Source organism: Lygodium microphyllum, chromosome 27 (assembly GCF_053477565.2).
Source record: "Lygodium microphyllum isolate KBCC chromosome 27, Lygodium_microphyllum_v1.1.10, whole genome shotgun sequence".
Lineage (NCBI taxonomy): Eukaryota > Viridiplantae > Streptophyta > Polypodiopsida > Schizaeales > Lygodiaceae > Lygodium > Lygodium microphyllum.
The window spans coordinates 62,359,133-62,378,181 of NC_141161.1; the positions used below are offsets into that span (position 1 = coordinate 62,359,133).

At 38.2% G+C, this 19,049-nt stretch overlaps 1 pseudogene; it reads right to left on the reverse strand.

The window, feature by feature from the left end:
- Positions 1-12,940: 12,940 nt before the first annotated feature.
- On the reverse strand, positions 12,941-13,635 carry LOC148012378 (uncharacterized; annotated as a pseudogene).
- Positions 13,636-19,049: the final 5,414 nt, after the last annotated feature.

The following is a 19,049-nucleotide window of genomic DNA, read 5'->3' on the forward strand; positions in this document are numbered from 1 at the left end:
TCGTCAGAAGAAGAAAAGACAAGATGGGAGAACCTTTGAACACAATCTCTAGTGATATTTTACAATAGTTGGTGCAAAATATGAATATGCTTATGTAGGTACAACAACAACAACAAGTGATGCAGCCAAAAGTGTTGTGATGAATGCTTTGCAAGCAGTTGAGCATGAGATGAAGTTATTCAATGGAAGGAATGTATCTACATATGTACATACCTATGATCAAAAGATAGAATTCTTTGGGGGTGGCTCAACTTGCATGGAGACAGTATTTTGTTTGGATCACTATACTTGAACTGAAAGCGTGAATAACTGAATTATACATGCAGGATGCTGACTGTGTAGCTTTCAAGAAGACACTCATCAAGGAAGAATTTTACATTGAAGATACTAGTTTGATTACGCGCAAGACTTTTCAGGAGTGGGTTTAACAACCCAATAAGGGCCTTGTGGCTACAGAATTGTTAAGAGAATTTGAAAGTAGATTTGAGCAGTTGGATCTTGCAGAACAACAAGCTCTTGCAAGTCAAAAAATTGAATTGTTTTTACAAGCATCAGATCTTGAGCTTCAAGAGAAGCTTGATGATTTTCTAGAGGATCAGACTACAGAGACATGTCTTAAAACAGAGTGGAGACATGTCAAGGAAGCTATTATCGCACTGGTGAAAAAGCAAAGAAGAAGAGAAAGATTGCATGCATCTAGCTTTTTGTCAACTGTTACAGACAAAACAATTGATGTATTCAGTGAGCCAATCACTTATGTGGCTGATCCTATGGCTATACCTACTATTCCTAATGTTAAAGAGAAAGATGTATTAGATAAATTGGTCAAAGGCATGCATGAGCTTCAATTGAAGATTGCAAAATTGGATGAAAAAGGACAAGAGGAAAAGGGGACAGGCAGTAGCCCCTAAGCCACGAAAAAGATGTATGTGGTGTGATAGTTTGCAACATGAGAGAAATGATTGTGATGCCTATCAGTAGGCCTTGGGACGACAACTCATCTTTTGGAAAGATGGCAAAATCCATGCACAAGAAATAGGATTGCCTCTTGCTTTGAATTTTGGAAAGGAAGGTATGTAGAAGTTATTGGAAGACTTGGCTGTTCAAAATGCTTATCCAACGATACATGCTTTTACTTTTGGTCCATAGTTGGATAGAATGCATGGCCAAGTGATGGTTGGTCCAAAGGCTGAAATATGGACATATGCTTTGCATGCAACTGAAAAGAAAAAAGTTACTGATAGTGAAATGTCTCATGCAAGGCAAGACATTCATGACATAACTGATTGGGAATCACCGGTAGATGCATATTCAGTGGATGCATATTTAGAAAAATGGCAAAACATGGATTTACTTGTGGAAGCGAAACAAAAGAGAGATGAAGATAATGTAGGGATATCTAAGGAAGTGACAAGAAGAAGTGTGGATTTATCTAAAGTTGCAAGTCAGCCACCTCTCGAGCATGTCATGGAAGAGATTGAGCAGGAACAAAAATAGGATAGCAAGCAAGAGGGCAAACAATTGGGATATAACTTGCAGTTTGATCTTGATACAACCACAAATGCCTTGGAAGATCGTGTACTGGAAGATTCATCCATTGCCCCTATAGATTTTCTTAAAGCATCGAAGGAGTTTGTGAAGATAATGTTTTACTTGATGCAGGGACTGTTGAGATTCAGCAATCACACTCATTGACAGCCTCTTTGTATGGAGCTTCAGGGCCAAGGACATGCACGCTAACCTATCCCATATGCACAGTGGTGCCTACTGCAGTTTCCTACTTTCCTATAAAGCATTGTACTTGCTTCCTTTTCTTAATGCAATGATAGTACTCTTTTCTTTTCAGTGAAGTGTCAATGTCATTGTCCACATACACAAGATTGTGTTTATGAGTCCAAGTCTCAATCTTGGAACCTAATTCACTTGTGTAACAAATAGTGTCTTTGTCTTCTCCATCATGAGTCCACACTTCTCCTTCCATCCACCATAACTCACTGCCATGTCCTAGATCCCGCATCTTTCACATGGTATCAGAGCACAAACGGGCATGGCACTACTCCTCCAACTCCAGTTCACTCTCATCTAGCTCAGTTTGAGCTCAGTCCAAGTCTAGGACCTCATCTCCTACTCTTTCTTCTCACTGCCTTGCTTGGCAGCCATAGCTACGCAGCACATACCCTGCTTTGAACACTTATATCTCCTCATAGAGACCATATCTCTTCACGATTCCTTCTGGGGGAATCTTCCTCAACACAAGATCCTCCTCCTTGGCACCTCACACCTAAGCATTATACACCTTGGAGTTCAGCATTGTCAATCTTCTCTGCTTCTGCTTTGGGTGTCCTCCATAGCCAATAGGACCTAGCTCACTTCTGGAGAAATGTTTCTTGGCTCAAGGCGCTACCTCCTGTCACTTTAAACACCAACATTGGTGATCTACAGCTCTAGCATTGCAGAAATTTGCCATCGCTGTCCAGATCTGCACCGTGTCTGTTCGAGCTCCCTACGTGCGCCGTGCTGTCCGCGATCTGGACGATTTCCATGGGGTTTTGATAGCCCTTGACATAAGCTTCCTAGACATATAAATTTTTTTGAAAATGATCAACTACAAGTCCTGCAATCTGAAAAAAACCAGGTCCCTGTCCTAGAAACCCTAATTCCACCATAGCCAAAATCTCTCAAGCTTTTTTTTTCTCTCATTTTCTCACTCCTGACACTTTACCAAGCTAAATCTCACTCTAATCCATTGTCCCAGCATCAAATCAAGGAGGGGAAGGACCTGAGAAGATTGAAGAACGACCGAACGATCCCGAACAAGAAGAATCAATCTCAACAGGGACTCAAACGGAGATTGGTGACTTGTTGGATGCACATGATTTGCAGGATGATAAAGTTATCATTTCTGAAATAGTTCATGAGCTCGAGGATATGCATTTACAAGGTGTTAGATGTAATGCTTTACAACTGGAAAATGTTTTGGATGCTTTGTCAAAGGTCTTGATTGACAATTCGAAGATGCTTCAAGATATGGATTGTTTCACTATTTTTGGTGATGGTGAGAATGTGTTGAATGCAAGTGAGACTTAGTTTATGTTGGATGAGGAGCAAAAAGGTTATCAAAAGAAACTTCCCATGTGATGGACTTTGAAAGAGCAAGCATGTTGCTATGTATTTGTTGATGGGTACATTAATAGTGTGTATATAGAGATTCAACAGCCTCTAGTATATGATGCGCACCCAAGGCCTTATGACCCTAGATGGGGTACTAGGTATGGCTCAAGAGTTGTACAAATGCTGAGTATTTTGATCTATGATCCAAGGGGATGCTTTCTTATATGCATGATGAACAACAAGTTGATGCTATGGGTGTTTGACCCGGGTGGTGCATCGGTGGCACATACCGGAGGATGTGCAGGTTTAAAGGGGGTGGATGTTGTGCCACTACGTGGGCACAGTGTGAAAAACTCTAGAGTACATCATCATCCGACTTTCTTATTGATGTAGGAAGTCAATGTGATCTGAGTCATTAGTGCTAGTGTCCGTGGCATGGATTGTCCAAAAATACTAGATTTTTGGATAATTTTAACCTATTTTTGATATTATTGATTGTAAATATCTTAAAAAGCTAGGAAAACTCCTAGAATAGGATGGCATGTAAAAAGTAAGTTGCTTTTTCAGCAAATTATTGGATTTTTCATAAAAAAGACAAAGATACGAAATCGCGCGGGGTCGCAATCCATGTTGACAAGCTGAAAACTGCACTTTGAATTGAAAGAAGAAGAAGAAGTTATCTAGGAGATCCGTGACCAAGTGTGTCCTGGTGTGTCCTGGGGTTTTACCCCCCTTTCGAAGCTAATGGAGCCATTAGATTTGGGTTCCAAGTAGCAAAGAAGGAGCTTTTATTTTGATGCACGTTTTTGTCTTACAAAGAAGCTCCAGGACATCTAATGCCTGAAGATTGCTTCTGAGTACTGCTAGACAAGGGATTCCAAGTTCTGTCAATACATATTGAGTTGATTCATTGTGCTTTGTCTTTGTCGTGTTTACCACTTTTCTATTCTCTTTCTTCTCTTCCATCTCCTATCTCTACTTCCTTCCATCTCTGATCCCCAGTGGATACGACCTTTTGACAAAAACCCCTCTAAAACATACAACTAAATTTACTGCATATAGCTGTAGTAGGCCTCATGCCACACCAGTGCTCAATGATGGTGTAAAACATATATAAGCCCTACCCATGGCATGGAAGTATTTGATAAAATTAGAAGACGACCCCCAAGTGTAATGCAACGTGAAGTGCTCTTAAATCTATAATCCCTCTAATGTGCAAGAGTAATGACAAGAAAATATAAATGTTTCAAGATGTTCCACAGCTACTGGAAAACTCCAGCTACAACTTGTCCAAAAAAACTTCCCATCTTGACCAAGGCTATCAAGTTTCCACACTAAAAAATCCAAACAAAATGACTAAAACAAATCATAAGCTAAACAACCACAGATAATCCAACTACAAAATGACAAAACAAACAGTTGCACAAACAGCTAAGCTAACAAAAATCAGCCTATCTATAAATTTCTATTTCTAAGGGGTTTTCAGTTTTCACAAAAATGCTTAACATCGTCTAGCAAAGTGCCCTCCACAAGTGGATTCATGACACTCTTCTAAGATAAATGGAACCTCATCATGCACGATACATCAATGATAAACATCATTGACCCCTACTGATATAGTATTCCTACAATCAAGGCAAATTTTAAGGCTTGCTCCTGATTTTTCTCTTTTCAACCTTCGATAAAGCAACTCCAGTCTCTCATATGGATAGATAGTGTGTTATGGTAGCATACTAGGATGTAATGGATACAGTATTGAATTTGAATAAACCCTCAAGGTCACTACCTTAAGCCAAGAGTCCCTTCAGCTTCCTGGAAATCCGCAAGACATTCAATGATGCCCTGTAACTTTGGCGGCTTACTCATGATTTCATAGTCAAACTCATGCAAAGTGATTAACCACTTTGCTAGATAGTCAGATGACTACAAATTATTCAACAACAGCCTCAGCTCATTTTCCGTCATATAAAATACTACCTTTTCATACAGGATGTAGTGCCTGAATTTCGTCATTGTAAAGGCAATCTCAAGGCATAGTTTCTCCATGTAGTTATAATTAATCTTGGATACCCCCGGTTTACGATTGGAAAATGCAATCGGATGATACCACTTCTCCTCCCAAATTTGGGCTAAACAACACCTGATACTATACATCATAGCTCCTAAAAATATATAAAATATCTCACCCCTTTTAGGTGCTTTCAAGATTAGCGCTTTTGCTAATTCCTGCTTCACATCCTTGAAGGATACTTGACATGGATCATTCCAAACAAGCAGACAGTTAAAGGATAATAGATTCGTCAATGGCAATGTCCTCTCAGCTAGTGTATTAATGAATCATTGATCATATCGAACTGATGATAGAAAGCTATGCACTTCTTTAGGAGTACGTGGTGGACTCATAGTGACAATACCCTTTATCTTTTCTAAATTGGTTGCAATACCAATAGCAATCCATAGGGCACTCCAAAGATGAATTTCCTTGGGTTGAGAATAATGTAAAATTGTCTGCAATGCTCGAAGAATTTTCTTAAATTAATCAGTTGTCTCTCCCTTATGGTGGCTGCCCCCGGGTCATCAATTAAGACTTTTAGCTCCTTTGGGAAAATATCACCAAAAGTTTTATTAACCGTACATTGCCCAGAACCTAGCACATTGCATAACCCAAAATCCATAACATGATATACAAAGGTACCAAATATAGTGATAAATGTCATTTTTAACTTATCTTTCTCTGTGATAGTCATTTGGTTATAACTGGCAAAGCAATCCATAAATAAATAGATATCCATATCCGCTAAATGATCAAGAATTTGCATTAAGAGTCACTTGCTAGACATCTTCTGTAGTGGATACCTCTCTTGATTCATCGCTTGATGAAGTCTCACTGCCAGAAGGACCCTCTAATGCATCTAATTCTATCAAAGATAAAGGTACTCTCTTGCTTTGAGGAGATTCATGATATGCATCCACTATTACGCACATGGCACCTTTGCCAAAAATTAGACGATCACCAGGTATATCAACTTGATAGTCGAATTGCAAGATCCATGGCCTTCCTAATAATACTCAATAGCTTGGCCGCCCTGCAAACCTAATAATTCTAAAGTCCAAAATGCATTCCACATTAGCAACAGTCATGGGGACTTTGGTAATGCAACCTTTTGGTTATCTTAAACTATTATCAGTCATCCAGAGAATTATGGAGGCATCCTTTTGGATTTCTTGTCCTAGCCTTTCCATCAATTCTGAACTCATAGTATTGATGGAGGATCACGTATCCACAATGGCATGGTCCATCAATATGGTGTCAACATATGCTACCACCTTGGTCAATGCTTTTCAACATGTTCCAATCAGTCATCTCCCATAGGGACTATTCCTCCCGAGGGTTCGGCGATATACCTCGTGCAAAGGATCTTGTTAAACTCTTACGCACTCTTGGAGATAACTTGATCAGTTATAGAAGATTCACATTAGGCTTTACCTCACAAAGAGAATTAACTAAGGCAAATTCATAATAATTAGTAATGGTTCTCTTCTCCCTCTAGACCATTCTTTCTCTTGGTGCTGAATAGGCTAGGTGGCTCTTTCTTGGCTTTTGCCTTCTTCTTTGGCAGCTCCTTATTGGAGTCAGCTTTGCCATGAGCAACTTTTAGAGGACCGCCTTCCACATCAAGATTAAGGACTTGTGTCCCCTTATCATCCAGTTGATGTTTTGCCTCAATAGGTTTTACATTATCTCTATCACTTTCTTTAAGCTTCTATCCTCTTGTAATGGCTCGTAAATTGGAAGCCTCGGTGGTGTTGACATGCACAGCTTCAATAAGGCTGACACCACTACCACTAGGCAACTCTTCTATGATAGCTTTTCCTCTATGAAATATTTGCCTTGGTCCCTCATCTTGCTAAAGGTTATTCCCTTGTGATCGATGATTAATCAGACCTAGATGTTTACTACCTTACTGAAGGGAGCTAATCTTACTCCAACAAGTACTAGCTAGATGGCCAGACTTCCCATATATATTGCATTTGACATTAGGAAAATTTCTCAGAAAGTGCTAACCACTACACCACGTACAGTTAAATCATAATGGACCACCCTCTTCAAGACATCGAATTCCTATCAAGTTTTGCTGCTTCTTTAGGAAATTAACATCTATGACTATTTGACTATATTTTGATGTTATCATGTCAATATAATGCTTCATCATGTCCTTAACTTTGCCAAGAACATTTGACGCACTAAACTCATAACCGTGATCATCCCCTCTTTGTTCAGCGAGCCTAACCACCTAATCATCGGCACTAATTAGTTGGCATAACACTAGAGTCGCCATTTGGGTTCCTTATTTAGTGAAACCATTTGGCTAGCCATTGGCATAGCAACATTGGGAGGAGCCAGTAGCATGGGCACATTCTACATTATGCTTCCTCTTCCATTCGAATTGGCCATAGGTGTACTAGTCGCACCTTGAATTCTATTGATCAATGCCAAATTATTTCTAGGACCTAGACTCAAATTTAGGTTCGCCCTAGATGCATAGGCCACTTGTAAGCATGACTCTATCTCCTTTGCTTGAATAATAGCAATGTCTATATCATTAAGAGCAACACTACTCAACTGCACTTGGATATTGAATTCTAATTCATGTAAAAAGTGTTGAAGTTGAATAGCATGTGGAATAGGAATAGAGGTTTGCAATTTGAGAAAAATAAATCGATCGTGGTTATCGTGCGAGCATTCAAGCCATGATACCACATCGCAACTCTTCCTTTTAGAGTCATGTTGAAAAACATCATGAGATGTCATTCGTCTTGAATTTGGCAATCTTCTGAACAGATTCATCATACAGATTCGGCAATTGAACATCTTCCGAACAGATTCGTCATACAGATTCGGCAATTGAACATCTTCCTCTGCTAACCCATTTAAAATGGGTATACAAAAACCTAGGGTTGGCAAATCTGGCGAATCTATAGGTATTGCAATAGGTTGCACCATCATGGCGGCTGGGTTTACTCTAGGGGTTTGTACTAGAGGGGTTATAATCCCACTCGAAGCATATCAACTTTTCAGGGAAAGGGGAACACTGAAGCTTCCTCCTCCCCCTAGATGGACTGACAAGGATATTAATTGGGTCAACAAGACCTCTCTTTCTCAAGGATATCAAACTATTATACTTAGGACAATACCTCCTAATGATCTTAGCTCATCGTCTAGCCCTTTTATCTCTTTCTTGATGTTGAATCTCAGCTTGACGCTGTCTATCAGGAAATAATGGATCTACTTCAATGCTCTTTGGTATACACTGAACAACTAGTCCATATTAATCAAGATTCAAAGGCGGCCACTTATCAGTGACTCTCGATAAACGCACCACCTGTCGGGACCTAAAATGGACCCGACACTCGCTCTATGGCTCTAGCTGAGCTCCTATGCTCACCAAACAAAACTTGACGGCCTCGTGGCCAAGAGCATCTGGAAGCTATACACTAATCTAACTAAATCATGCATTTGCATCAATTTGTAGTCCAACAATTTTGCCCATCCCAACTCAAACAGAGGGAGTATCCAAACATACAGGTGATTAACACCTCGATTCACATACACAAAGAGCTCCCCCCAACAGAGTACTATGGCTTCTACGGCTCTCCTATACCCCGAGAATTAGCCCCCCCAAAGGATACACCTTCTAATTATAAAACATAAACGTAACATTGTCAACTCTTTTGATAAAGTGTTTCACGAGAAAATTTTGGTTCCTCACATAAGAGTCTCCAAAGACAATCGTTCTATCCTATAGCTCAAGAATCCTTACAAGCTCTCATCATTGGTTAATCGTTTTAACAATCAAGGGTCATGCATCCATGATATTTTCTCTTAATACCATGTTTAAATGTAGATGCAATGTGCAATGCCATATAGTTCTCAACCAAATTAATCACAAATCAACCAACGTGTCGTGTGAATACAATCTTTCAATGATTTCCTTTCTACTAGTTGCTTCATTGCTTAGAAACTACACCGGACTAATCTGTGCTATTCTCCCTTTAAAAATATTGAATGAACCCAATATGCTTCGTTTCAATGCACAAGCACCTATATTTCTATGTAAAATTCTTAACATTTTATTTCTTTATATGTTCATTTATTATGTAGGGCATTCCCTATCGTTCACAATATTTTTTCCATAAAACACCCTCTAAACGATCACTTTAACACACAAATGGGTGTAGACTAAGGCCAACCTCATGCTCTACAACCATTATACACTCATGGACCTTCCCCTAATTTTTCGTAAATTTTCTCACCCTTAAACTAATTTTTTCATTTAAAGATCTATTTTTATGATTTTTATAATTTATTCTAATATTAATTACTATTTTCTTTAATTTTCAAATTTATGAAGCTTGTGTGGATTGTGATTCAGCATTATATTCAATAATACTCCATAAGAACACCATTTGATCCATAAAAATCCATGAAATTATCATTTTTCTATTAAATCTCGCATTACTTGTTTTACGGTTTTGATTTCCATTATGTGAATTGCTAGAAATTACTAACTATTCTATGATTTTAGACATATTCAACCATTTCCAATCATTTTCCATAATAAGAATGAAAGGTTCATCAGAAAAATTCAATAATAGGCGCTTACGCTATAATCTGCATATGCACACATCATATTTCAAAAAAACGAGAAGTCATTGACACTCTTCTATAGCCACTAACTCCTCCTTTTCACTTCCTTGAACCACTCCTCACATTTCATCACGAACCGGCACCCATTCCCCCTAATTCTCTCAAACCATATGAACCACATTAATGGCGAGAGAGAAAAAGGAGAGAGAAATGCTAAAATCTAAACTTTTCATTTGACGTGTTAAATTGTGTTTGGTTTGGAGTGATGCGGGGCGAAGAATTGCAAGAATTCAATCCTAGAATGAGGAGGGCTAATGCCAATGGTTGCACATCTCCATTTTTAGGGGAAACTTTGGGGTGCAAAAAAATTTGTGCCCCCCCCCCATCTCGACATGTTTTTTAGTTTGCATGCTTCTTTAGACCACATTAGGTACTTAAAACTCAAAAAAGGTGGTTCATTTTTGTTGTGTTCGCAGTGTATGGAAGTGGTTTTGGGCAGAATGGAGAGGCAAATGACCTCGGATTCATGATCCAACTACTAGACGAAAGCGGCTTCCTGGCATCAAAATCTATTATCCAGGCCTCCATCACACGCTTTTCGACTTTCGGATCGTGTAGCTACTTCATAACACTAAACCTTGCAACCATTTAATGGGGGTTCAAATGGACTCTGATCGTGACAAACTGACACTTACGTTGGATTCCTAGCATCGAAATGCATGTAGGAAAACTCTAGCTTGTTGATCCGTGATCGTTACATTTTTTGCCAAAAACGCCTCTTTTACGGTTCTCGGGCCACTTTTGCGCTTTAAAATCAGCTCTCAACTTAGCCAAGCTAAATATACTATAAGCATACTAGAGCAATGGAGTGGCATGGTGACAATTAATATGAGGGTAAGGAATCCAATGCCTTTTTATTGTGGAAGACCAAGGAGGGTTTAGGTAATTAACTAGGTAGTGGTAGTTAGTTTAATTCTTATAAACTATGGGACATAAATTATATGGAGAACTAATTCAAAATAAAAAGATTTTTTTGTTAGGATCATACGAGTAATAAGAACCAAGATTCCACAAACAAGAACTGTAATTGTGTGTGTGTACACACACACACACACACACACACACACACACACATTGGTTTAGTGTTATATTCCTTATATCGTACACAAAAAGGAGGGTTTCTTTAAAAAATTATAAGTGTATATGTAAACGGATATTAATATCAAGAGTCTAGTATGTAGTAATATTAGAACATGCAAAATATTGTAAGTAACAAGAGTGATTGAAAAAAGGGTTTGAGTATGTGTACTAGGGAGTATAGTAGAAAATGTCTTGATTAATATTAATAAGGAACTCCCAACAAGTATTACTACTATTAAAAATGAGTAGACAAATGGTTCTAGGGTATCATAAAGATTGGGTGAGAGAGAGGAAATTTTATTAAGTTCTATAATGAGGATGTAATTTATTATGGAGACCATAGAATGGAATAATGGTATTTTGGATTTCGGTTATAAGTTTCAGTAATTAGTAAGAATATTTTTTGGGTGGTTAATGTCAGAAAAACCTTGTATTGGTTAGGACTAACCTTTTTCTTATTGTAGAAGATCCTCGACCTTAATAGGGGGTGTGTGTGTAACAAAGGCATTATATAAGATGTGGGTTAACTAGTGGCAAGGGGGAAACAAGAGAGAAAGAGATCTAGAGGGAAAGAAAGATAGAGAATGTGCATGTTTAGTCTACTAGTGAAAAAGGATGAGATATAGAGATAGCTATAGAGAGAGAGAGGGGTAAAAAAGTCTTTGTAGTAAGTGTGTATGTGTAGGTGTGAGTCATAAAAGGTTAAACAAAAGTATGTGTGTGTCTACTATTACAACAAGGTGATCCATGTTATCTAGATAAAGAGATATGTCTAGCCAAGAAGGGAATGTGTCTTGTTTACGTGTGTGTGTAGCTATAAGCCTAAGTGGTATGAGCAAGGACAAGCAATATGTGTATATGTATGTGTTTGTGTATATGCATGTCTTTGTGTGTTATAGCAAAGCAAAAGTAATAAATATAAAGGATTGAAGCTAATGCCTTTGTTGCAGCATGCAAGTTTAAAAGGGATTGGATTGTATAACCATTCCATATACAATGTTGAGAGTTACAAAGAGTATGCCAACTAGGCCAAGATTTAAGACCTATGAAGCACATGAACCATTTAAAAATGTCTTCATGGAACACGATATGAAAAAATAATGAAGAGGTTGAGTTTGTTACTTGCATCCATACAATAGAGAAGGTTAGTACCTTGTAACCAATGTGTATTACAGGTGTCAGGGACACAACCTCATTGCCATCCCTATTACCATACAAAATTAAGCACCTTGTTCTTATCACACCAATGATATGTCTAGCCATCTCAAGCTTTGAACCTTATTTGCATCATTAGTGGCATAGAGAAGAAATATTTCATATTGTTTAGTAGGGGAGATTTAGAACTATCGAATTCCATAAGCCATATTGGTTATGTTGCAACTCGTATTTCAAACCTAGGCAGAGGTTCTTCAAAGCATGATGGAGGTGTTAAGTATAAGGCTGCAAGCAAAATAATTACATCTATGCTATCCACTAGCCATGCAATGAAAGTAGCACCATGCCTCAAATTTGCACCCTATACTAAGGCTTCCATATAAAAATATGCCACCTTAGGTCTCGAAATTGGGCTTCATTTTGCAACTTTACTATTTTTAAAAGGTTTCATAAAGTACAACATTTACTAAGATTTTATATAATGTAATTTTTATACAGTTTTAACTATTTCATCTTAAACAAAGTCAACAAAAAACATAAAAACATAAAAAATAAGTAACAAAAGAAATAATCATATATTACCAAAGAAATTCCAAATTACCACCACTAATTCTAAATATGGGTACAAATTTGGCCAAGTTTGATGGTGTAAAACAATGATACCTGAATTTTTTATCATTCAAAAGAGTAAGCTCATACAAAAAAGCTAATCAAAATAAGCAAAAGAAATATTATCTCTTTTCGTAACCACAAATCACAAATTGGTCTTGCTTTTACAAGCTCCCAATGTCCATAGACCTTGTCCCAAACCACATCACAAAGTTCTAACCCAAGCAAAGAGATTCGCATCAACATATCCAATGTAGAAATTTTCAAATACTGACATCAATCATCCTTGATGAGTTTCTGCTTTAACAATCCTCTTTCACATGCTCCAAATGATATTGGAAGCACCAAGACAACTTGCACAACATCATTAAGTTTGGAAATGTATCATGCCAATGAGTGGTATATGAAAATACTCTCCATGCATCCTTTAATAACATTCCTTCATAGCCTATGTGCAAAGTATTCACAAGCACTCGCAACTCATTCTTGTATCCTTGTATATCAAACACATGTCCACCAAGTTTCTCTAGAAGATGAGTTACCCAAAGCAATGTTTTGTGCTCTCTCTCTGTCATCATGTGGATAGTACTATGAAGAGCATTCCTTCACAGCCAATATGCAAAGTATTCACAAATGCTTGCAACTCATTCTTGTACCCTTGTATATCAATCACATGCCCACCAAGTTTCTCTAGAAGACGAGTTAGTCAAAGCAATGTTTTTTGCTCTCTCTTTTTCATCACATGGATAGTATTGTGGAGAGAACAACTTAGTTGCATTAAAGAAATACATATTTGGAAATCTTTCATGTATACATTCTGTGACCTTTTACACAAATTGCTTGGCCATTGTAACACATGCATCAAGATCACCAACACTAGTATACAATGCATTACCATTGTTATCCTTTCCAAGCATATTGTAGTACAAAAGTGTATGTGCATATTCTTTCCCTTCATCACTTACATGCATCTACACATCCCTATGAGTTGCATCTATAAAATCCTTTAGATATGACATATCATTTTGAAATGTGTAATGAATGAGGCTGAGAGAAGAGAGAAGAATGAGCAAAAGAGAGAGAAAGGGAGGAAGAAGAAGAGAGAGAAAGTCTAGAAGAGAAGAGAGAAAGACATGAAAGAGGGGAGAAGAAGGAAGGAAGCCATGGAAGCTGAAGGAGAAGGTGAAGAGTCAATTCTTAATTATGTCAGAATGCCCTAAACGGGGTCTCTTACACCTTATATACCCCGATCAGTATGACTGGGTATCTAACCCCTAGTTCTCGTGTATCCTGCTCATTACATTCTATCCTGGCCGTGAAATTTTTGCCCTAAAAATAAAAAAGACAACTAGAGGGACTTAATAGAGTGGCTAAGGAGTGCGGCTGCAAAGTACTACTCTAATCTGCATCACAATGAAAAGATTGGTTGAAGACTATGGATAGTATGTTGTCCACTATAGGCTTGCTAAGGTAAATATGTCATAACTTTTGATGCGCTACACTAAGTGGAGCGTGCCACATGTCATAATGGAGCTTATGGCGAGCACTTTTAACACATATAGGAAGCGCATTGCTATAATTAATGCAGGTACAATTTTTTTTTGAAACAATGTGTAGTCTCTGCAAGCAGTGTGTGGTCAAAATGGCATCAATTTTGTTGGACCTATACATCCTTCATCAACTACACGGAAGCGTTATATCATTGTAGTGACAAACTATGTCATGAAGTGGTATGAAGCCCATCCTACAATGAAGGATAATGCCAAGGAAACGGCTCGCTTTATTTTGGAATAGATTATTTACCGTTTTGGTCTACCTAAGGAACTTGTGTCTGATTGTGGGATACATTTTTTGAATAAGGTGACTGAGGCTTTATGGAAGCACTGAAGATTAAACATAATAAGACCATGTCTTACAACCCCTAAGCTAATGGGCAAGTAGAGAGTACCAATAAGTAGCTCGTTGGAATTTTATCCAAGACTGTATCCGAAGGTAAGCGTGATTGAGATAAGAAGTTGTATGTGGCTATTTGGGCTTATAATACAACATTCAAGAGAGCTACAAGCCACATCCTTTTAAATTAGTATATGGGGAAGAGTGTTTTACCTTTGGAGATTGAGCTACCTATAGTAAGGTTTGCTCTAAACCATTCGTTGGGCAAAGAAGTAGCATTGCAAGAAAGGCTCACTCCCCTTGCACACCTTGACGGGATTCATTTGCAAGCCTTGTTACACCATGAAGTAGGAAAGAAGCGAATGAAAATGCTTTATAACCTTTGGGCTAGGAAGTGTAAATTTGGTAAGGGTCAATTGGTATTATATTATGATGCTCGCCGTCATGAGCTCTCCCCATGCAACTTGGAACCCAAATGGGATGGTCCTTATAAGATTATTCATATAGGAAAGAATGGCTCTACATCCCTTTTAGCAAATTTGCAAGCGGTAGAGTTCAAAACTAAAGTAAATTTCAATAAACTAAGGCCCTATTATGTATAGGGGGGCTGACGTTGGACTTGGTGCCTTTGCAAGTCCTCTAGGATCCAACTTAAACTTGCAAAGGGTATCAAGACTATTGGATGGGGAAAGTCATTCCTTATCTTGAGCATCCATATTTAGAGCAATGTTACCACCAAGCGAAGTGATCTGGTGGAGTAAAGATTATCATATACTATGGCAAGATGGATCTTTTATATTAGATATTCAAGTCTATTTCCACCACCATCATAGGGTTCTTACTAGCGTCCCTATTGAGTTCAGTGAAGAAGGAGGGATTGTACATGTCTTACACCCCCTCTCTCTATTAGACTTTGACTATCATAAGTATGAGTAGGTTGATTGCCATGGTAGGTTACATCAATGAAGCCTTGGTTTACACATTATATTTTGATGGAGCTTCTTGAGAGTCTGCTAAGCATGTGAGTGTTGGGATTGTCCTTAAAGACCCCTACCATTGAGTGGTTTTAAAAATGGGAGTGCATTTAGGCACTACTTTTACGAATAATATGGTGGAATATAAGGCCTTGCTTATGGGATTAAATCTAGCAGGTGTGGTGGTATTTGCCAATTATTGGTGAAAGGTGACTTGTAGTTAGTGATCAACCAATTAAATGGGACCTATAGTATGAGGGATCCCATTCTAAGGATGTACACCCTCGAGATCTTTGAGGTAGTGACTTACCAGTTAATTCCCTAGACAGTGGATCCGCTTTGTACTCCCTGGCTAATTATGCCTTTGTTGAATATGTCCTTCTTAATTGTTGTCTTGAGGGGTTTTTACAATTGCCTCCTGATGTTAGTCCATGGCTACTATGGGGACTGCTTGTTGATATGTCCTGTTTTGGCCGCCAATGGTTAGTATGGGTTATGATCCAAGTAACGATTGACCATCTTCCTATTCTGTCATGGACGCATCGGATCGTTCAATAGTATATTCCTTGGACACCCCTTGCTATTTATGCAAGGAGTTAGCTAATAATTTGATGCATTTAGTGTAGGGCCTGAGTGGCCATCCCCTTGGTCTATTTTTGTGCTTCAATAAGGTTTATGCAGGAACTAAGGTTTTGTTTTTGGCAGTAGGTCACTGAATGGTGTGCTTTATGGTTATATTTTCATTAGGCCAAGAGTGCCGTTTATTTTGTAGTAGAATGGTTTATCTCGTTAGGCCAAGAGGGCCATTTGTTTGTTTGGTGTAGGTGTGATTAATGGTTTTTTGTTTTAGTGATTCACTAAACTGATTCAATGGAGCTCTGGAGAGAGCCTCTTGCTGCATAGAAGCTTCTTGTGGCCAATTCCAAGTGATGTCCTCCCTTTACAATTCTTTCTATTTATGATGTATGTGTATATATATGTGGAAATTTTTCCTTTTGTTGAGAACTAGCATTCAAGGCATGAAGTCCCAAGATTGGATTAGGTGTGTCTGGGGAGGTTTGAGTAGTTGTCCACCTCCTGTAAAGACATTATCGAACACTCTAAGGGTTGTTTTTTAGGGTAGTCCTAGTGTCCCTGTTTTGCTAGCCTACTAGGCAGCTATTTCTAGGGATCTCTATTAGTTGTGAGGCCACTAGGGAAGCCTGCCAAATAAAAGAGGAAAAACAATGAATATATTTAAAATATATGAAATACAAAGGTGTGTAAAAAGGTGTTCTAACCCCTAAAATAAGAAAATAAAGAAAGAAAAAGTCCAAGAGCAAATGTTCATTGCCTTGTGAAGGCCTGGTAGGTTCCTGGGGATGAATCTGGCTCAGGGTCGATGCCTTGTCTTCCTAGGGGTGGCATTTAGCTACAAAATTAAAATAAGGATGGTTGGAGCAAAAATAAAAGTGAGTGAAAGAAGAAAAGGATTTAGTGTCACCTTGCAAGAGCTTGGTAGGTTCTTGAGTACCGAGACTCCTAATGCCCCATTCTCCTTGGGTCACAATATGCTCAGCTCCCTCCTTTTTACACACCCAAGTATAACGTACCGAAAAAAAAATGTGGTCAAATGAAAAATGTGTATTTTATTTGTAGCAGCTTTATGCTCTTTATGGTTTCTATTTGTGTAGATCATTTCGTGGGTTCGATGGGCTAAGTTGCCCTATCCCACGATCGCTAATGAGAGTCGATTTTAACATGCAAAAGTGGCCCGAGAGTTGTAAAAGATGCATTTTTGGCGAAAAATAGAACAATCATGGATCAAGGAGCTAGAGTATTTCTAGATACATTTCGACACCAAGAACCCAACGCATGTCTGTTCGTTGATCGAAGTCTGTTTAACCCCCTATTTATGGCCACAAGGTTTGGCGTTATGAAGCAGTTACTAGATCCGAAGTCAGAAAGTGTGTGACAGAGGCCAGGGTAATAGATTTTGATACCAAGAAGCTGCTCTCATCTAGTTAGATCATGAATCCAAGGTCGTTTGCCCCTTTGTTCAACTCGAAACCACTTCCGTACACTGCAAACAAAACAAAAATAAACCAATTTTTTTGAGTTTTAAGTAACTAATGTGGTTTAAAGAAACATGCAAACTAAAAAACATGTCGAGATGGGGGAAGGGGATGCAAATTCTTTTGTGCCCTAATTTTTCCCCCAAAAATGGAGATTTGCAACCGTTGGCATCAGCCCTTCTCATTCTAGAATTGAGTTTCTACAATTCTTCACCCCGTATCACTCTAGACCATGCACAATTTGACACATCGAATGAAAAGTTCAAATTTCAGTCTCTCTCTCTCTCTCTCTCTCTCTCTCTCTCTCTCTCTCTCTCTCTCTCTCTCTCTCTCTCTCTCTCTCTCTCTCTCTCTCTCTCTCTCTCTCTCTCTCTCTCTCTCTCTCTCTCTCTCTCTCTCTCGCCATAAACATGGTTCATATGGGCTAAGAGAATGAGAGGGAATGGGTCCTGCTTCGTGACGAGATGCGAGGAGTGGTTCAAGAAAGTGCAAAGGAGAAGTCAATGGCTATAGGAAAGCATCAACGGCTTCCCGTTTGCAAAATACGATGCGTGTGTATGTGAATTTTAACGTAGGCGCCTTTTATTGAAATTGTATGATGAATCTTTCGTTCTTGTGATGGAAAATGATTGGAAATGGTTGAATATGTCTAAAATAATAGAATAATCAGTAATTTCCAGCAATTCATGTAATGGGAATCAAAATCATAAAATTTTCCATGCGGGATTTAATAGAAAAATGATAATTTCATGGGTTTTTATGGGTCAAATGGTGTTCCTATAGAGTATTATTGAATATGATGTTAAATCACAATCCAGGTAAGCTTTATAAATCAAAAAATATAAAAAATCAATAATTAATATTAAAATAAATGATAAAACATTATGAAAAATGTCTTTTTTAAATGGAAATTTTTAGTTTAAGGTTAGAAAATTTATTAAAATTTAGGGGAAGGTCCGTGAGTGTATAATGGCTGTAGAGCATGAGGTTGGCCTCAGTCTACACCCATTTGTGTGTTAAAGTGGTCGTTTAGAGGGTATTTTTATGGGAAAAATATTGTGAACTATAGGGAACACCCTACATAATAAATGAACACATAAAGAAGTGAAAATGTTAAGAATTTTCCATAGAAATATAGGTGCTTGTGCATTGAAATGAAGCATATAGGGTTCATTCAATATTTTTAAAGGGACAATAGCACGGATTAGTCCAATGTTATTTCTAAGCAACGAAGCAATATGCTAGTAGAAAGGAAATCATTGAAAGATTGTATTCACACGATAGGTTGGTTGATTTGTGATTAATTTGTTTGAGAACTATATGGCAATGCACATTGCATCTACATTTAAACATGGTATTAAGAGAAAATCCCCATGGCACTTGATTGCTAAAACGATTGACCAACGATGAAAGCATGTGAGGATTCTCGAGTTGTAGGATAGAACAATTGTCTTTGGGGACTCT